Raw genomic sequence first — 6,000 nt, forward strand, 5'->3', positions numbered from 1 at the left:
AAATTAATACATTTGAAGTTCATCCTTCCACCTTAGAATTTTTTTTCCTAATGAAAGGATTTTAATTGAGATTAAATCCAAGAACTTACATAGTACAGCTATTGGATTGCAATCTAATAACCATATAAGAAATACAGTGTACTAGATGCACCGAGGACAGTTTATGGTCAGTAAAGCATTGTGACCACACCACATTTCAACAAGATGTGAAGTCCACATCCACCTCTACCGAAGCAGAAATAACACGTTTTCATGTGTGTACAGACACAGATGGATGAGTGGTGGGAAGCTTACAAGCGTTACCTCAATGCAAACAATACTAATGTCTCAATTAGTATTCTTCCCACTAGTCTTGACTTGTTTTCTGCATCCAAATAGTCCTCTGGACAACGGAGGCACTGAGAGCTGAGATGTGAACAGCTGAAGCAAACTTCCCCCTTCTCTACAGTTGACTATGGTACATTTGTACAAGTGTCTATGGTAGCTTCTTCCTTGACTGAAAAACACTGATAAATATAATTTACATTTATATATGTTATAAATATATTATTTACAGTATCACTGTAAATAACAGCACCACTTGATGAATGTTGTCAATAGCGCAACATCATGTGGATTTCCTTTTAAAATGTTAAATAATACAGGAAGAAGTATAGCACATGGTTATCTGTATTTTGTTGCATGGCAGGTGTAAATGTAATGTAATTAAAATCCAGATAAGGGACAAATGTTATTGCCCATTTTTAAAGGGGGCCTTGAAAGGCACAGGATTATTCATGAGAAATCTGCAGAGAGATTATGTTCCAGAAAGTGCATGTGTCCAAATGCTGCAAGTGAAGAATGTGGTCCTCAGTAGGCTTACTCAGCATCCGGTACTGTTGCAATCAGGCCTCACCTCCATGTTAGCCATCTCCCAGAGTCTGAACATATTAAAAACTCATCAGGGGGTTGAGCGCACGATAAAATCCCCAACATTAAGCTGATGTGTGAGTGCAGCTATCGTCATTTAATTCGGCTTAAACGACCCAGTGGGATGCAGACATAGGTCATCATTTTTTGTCCTCAAACCGTAAGTGGGCTACTGTAAGATAGGCTGATTTTTACTCTTGTTTCAGTTTTTTTTTTCTTTGAGCAGAAATGTTATGACATTCACTCAATGTTGTGATACACCAGCAAGTCAAATTGGTTGGAGTTTGGTGATACACCCTAGTGGTTCACCACAGCTGCATGACGTTTAGGGGCTTATTTTTGCACTATTTCCACAAGTCCGAGTTTGAACCATATTGATTTTCTTCAAATGCTTCCTGTTTATTCTGATAGACAGAGAATCGTGATAATCTTGAGAGTCTTAAAACCATAGTGTTTTACTGGGTAAAAAAAAAACTTCTGAAAAGTTGATTACTGGTTTAGTTAAGTGGAAAATTATAATCATTACAAGCAATCAAGACTGCTTTATTTGCACATTGCAAGGAAGTTAAGCAGCTGTAATTACAGCAGTGGGCACAGGGGCATTTCTAAAGAGATCACATCCAATATACGGGGGTGATTTGAACACAGTTAACATTAAAGCTGTCAAGGGGTTAATTTCATTTTAGTGTTCTCTAACGCAAGTGTTGAGGAAGAAATGAAGACCCCCCCAGGTTCAACAACAAAAACATCAGAATAGAAACAACAACAACAACAACTTGATATTATTATTATTATCATTTATTTGTAATAAAAGTTGTGTTAGTGGTAGTAGTAGCAGTAGATGATGGGAGTACTAGTATTATAAGTAATTTACATAGACATAGACAAGAGAGTGATTTAATGTATAAAAAGAGATAGAAACTGGGCATACAAAAACTGAATGAAAATTAAAGCATGAGGAAAAGCACAAAATCAGTGTCAGAATCAAAAATGAGGGCAGGCAAAAATCAAACCCATAAAAACAAATCGCAAAAATGTCATTGTAAGACTCGGTTTAGAAGATGATGCTAATTTCTCAAACAAGTGTCACAGTAAAATATACTTAGCACAAAAAATAAGGAAATTTGTGTTTGGTAGATTATTTCTTTGTTGTAACAATGCTTCTTGACAATGAATCTTATACCGTTGGAAAGCCTGTTTATTTCCCTTTTAAATTGTGCCACGTTTGTAAGGAACATGCATTTGTGGGATGAGCAGCAAAGCTGAGTATGTGGGTTGCGCCCATGAAAAATTTGCCAAATCTTCTCTGCCAATGCCAAACAGTTTATTTTGCTGTTGCTATTGACTCTTGTTTTGAGCTTCTGGTACCTCAGGTGCTGAAAATAAGCTGCCTGATATAAGATTTATTGCCAAGAAGCATTGTTACAACTAAGAAATAATCCACCAAACACAAATTTCCTTACTTTTTGTGCTAAGTTTATGCTTGACTTCATTAAAGGTACAGTCCACAGCTGACGCACACAGCTTTCAGTCATTTCGGGGTTTTCCGTTGTCTCCATTTTTCAGACAAATATGCACAATGTGTGACCCCGGTGGCGAAACACGTGATATTTCTTGTCGTCAGCAGAGCGCTCATGTTGTCAAAGTACCTCCCATAGCTGAGGGGGCGCGTGCCATTGCAGATTGTACCTTGAACATTTTAGAGGCCTCCTTTCGGGTGCAGTTAATCCAGAAAGCTATGTTCTGGCGACACGAGCACGGAGACTGGAGCGGCTTGTGGTTTCACATACACAGAAGGAATCAACGGTATCAGCAAAGTTCCTCATGTCTCACACCTTTTAATGGTTTGCACAGTCACCTCAAAACGCACGCAGGGTCAACAGCGTTAACGTTCCCATATGTTTCGTCAAGCAGATACTGTGGGATATGATGTGCAAGAGGGAGAGAAGACCTGGGAGTGTTTTTGTAATATGCATTCAGAGCCAATTCCCAAGGAAGCCTGCATTACAAAGGTTTCATCGACCCCGGGAAGTCAAAGGGCAGCATACATCCTTGCCTTGTTGTCAGAACGGATTTGGTGTCAGTGTTTGTTTTCCAAAGTATTTGCCATTGCGGCAATAGTTTGCCCACCCCAATCTTATTTGATTTTCCTTGTGCCGTGTTTTATTTCTGCATTTGCTGGTCTAGATGATTTGTTTGAGCAATGCTGATTGGAGTGACTTGCGTGTGTATGAGGACGGATAGATGACAAGTGGTCTTGACCTCAATCTTAGCTAATCTTTGCTTAGGGAATTTAAATAGGAATACACAAATGCCTCCGTTTTACAACTTTCATGCGACCAAACTGTCCAAACAATGGGGTGCTAGACAGATCTGTTTTGTACCTGCCATGCCTTGATATGTGAGATTATCCAGATACTAATTAAGGCTGACGACTTTTTTTCTTATTTAAACTGGATATCAGATCTGGATCAAATAGTTTGTTGAAATGATTGGAGTTATTTGATTTATTTTAATTTACCCCCCCCCACACACCCACACACACATATACAATTTCTTCCATAACAGCTCCATTGATGCTGTGTCTGCTGAAAGAAAAGCAGGAACTTTTTTTTTTTCACTTTTAAGAAATAATCATTTTGGACAAATGAATGTTGGAACAAGAACGATTGTTCTTTATTTAAATGAACTTCAAAATAATAATGATATTAATAATTACATTTGGTAATCTGATTTGGGGGGGTAAATTTGAAGCACTTTTAATTTGCATGGCTCTCTGAGTAGAGTCTATGAAAGTTGATGTCCAAATTCATACAGTACGATATACTCAGCATACCACAGCAGCTGGTCCCCCGATGAAGTAATTACAACTGAAAACCTCTTTTAAAAAACATACATCTCTGTGCTTCCTGTGCTTCCAAGTTCCCAGCAGGGCCTCGTCTCCCCAAACTCGACTGCTTATATTAGCCGGCTCTGAAGCTGCAGAGGGGAGATGTCAAGACACTACCTGGAGAAAGAAGCCTTCACCCCGGGGGGGCGGGGGTTAGGGCATACAAGGCCTCCGCTCCCATCACTGATGCAGGCAGAGCAGGGGATCTGCAGCAACACTTGATGGCCCCTTTTTCTTCAGTCGATGCACCACAAGAGTATTTGTGTCACGCTGCGAGTGAATACTTTTTTACGCCTGCGTTTCTCAACCTGAACAAGTTCTTTACCAGTGCACAGCCCATAGGACACAGCTGAGAGCTTTAAATGGTTTCCAACTGTCTCCTGCAGTGAGCCACGATATTCTGTCAGAAAACAGTTGAATTATTGACGTGTGAATACAGATAAGTCTGACTTGGGGGCAATGAAGCTAAAACGACAAAAAAAGTTCAACTGTCCACCTATCATCACCGATGCACTTTGCCCAGTTTTTCATCCTAATTTGCTTATTCTTGCCAAACAAACAGGTGTCGGCATCTTAACACACCACAGGGTAAGTGTCAGACCAAGGCATGCATATTTAATCTTAATGTGCCATATGCCCGAGTAAAGACAGCTAACATCAAGATAATTAACGTGCTTGTCTGCTGGGACGCAGGCTGTTTCCGAACACTCTCTCTCTCATAATGGATGTAGTTTTGGGACACAACACAGTACAGCTTTTTAGAACATGACTCCAGTATGGCAAATTCAAGCTTTCTACCATCATAATACCAGAGAGATTTTTTTTATTATTATTGCCACTTTATCAAAAGTCATGGCAGTAAGCCACCAAGATTTCTTTAAGTAAATCTTTGAATCATATAGCCACCTTTGACCGACAGACTAAAGACAGTTTTTATTCTAGATCAGTTTTGTTGCTACCACGCTGCAGTGATACATAAGCCCTGACTTGTGCATAACTCTAAATTAACAATATTTCTCTTTGTCTTGCATTTGCATGGCAGGCATCCTGCACATCTTGGGACAAACACAGACAAACACAACCTTGTAATGAGGCCTCGAAGAGCCGGTGGTGGGAAATTCTCAGAGAGTGGATTAGTGAGCGTCGAGGATGTTCACACCCACATACCCGCCAGAACGCCACCAAGGTCACGCAAATGAGTCAGGTGAGATGGCTCACAGCAGGGAGAAGGTGTACAACTGTCCTCCATCCGTCACAAGGCGACATGGCGTGACCACTGTGACAAACTGCTGGGCCCCCTGTTGGTCTTCAATATACATAGCTGACAAAAATGCCTTTGAGGCTAGCAGACTCTCAAGAACTTTTCTCCTGAGTCCTGCTTCTCCTTCACATAATGCTAAACCAAAATGCTAGCAAGCAGAAAAATCTTGTATAGACAATAATTCTTGGTTTTTGTCTAATTAGATCAATAACGAGGCATTTTTTGAGATTTTTATTTTTTAAGATATTTCATCTTAATGTGACCTGCTGAGACACTATCAAATAGGCCCACCCTGTTTTAAGAAACTTGCTATATGAATGCATATACAGTTGGGGTCAGTAGGGCAAGTAGAAGCTGAGGACCCAAAAGCAGACTGGGTAGACAAAAGAGGAAGACTTGGTGGCTGTTTAATGAAATTAGAAGTAACTGCAGGATGTCACAAAACATAGGTAGCAAAAACAAAGGGAGAGATATGTAGTCCAGCTAAACACAAAAAGGGGGAAAAATCAAAGCAAAGGTATGGGCCCAGCTGAGGCAAAATCAGAGGCAATAAATCGGGTGAATTTAACCAGGAGCTTGACAGAACCCACATGGCAAAAAGCAGGCCAAAGAGTAAAATATTAAACAAGACAAGCTTCACAACAAAGAGACGTCTTGGCGAGATAATCAGGCAAGGAGTGTTGATCCGGCATGGTTTAAAAGCTGTGACTGACAAGGTGAGTGGCAGCAGGTGTGGGATCCACGGAGCTGACTGAAGACCAAACCAGGGACAGGAACTGACCCGACAAAACACGTGAGAACTTCAAAATAAAACAGGAAAAACAACAGAAAGTGATAAAGGTAATGACTGACTGAAACTGTGGGAAACAATAACTGCGGAAAATAGCTTGCTGAACTAAATTAGGAGTGTGACGGAACCAGATTTGTTTTGTATTTGCCA

Source organism: Lampris incognitus, chromosome 4, assembly GCF_029633865.1.
Source record: "Lampris incognitus isolate fLamInc1 chromosome 4, fLamInc1.hap2, whole genome shotgun sequence".
Lineage (NCBI taxonomy): Eukaryota > Metazoa > Chordata > Actinopteri > Lampriformes > Lampridae > Lampris > Lampris incognitus.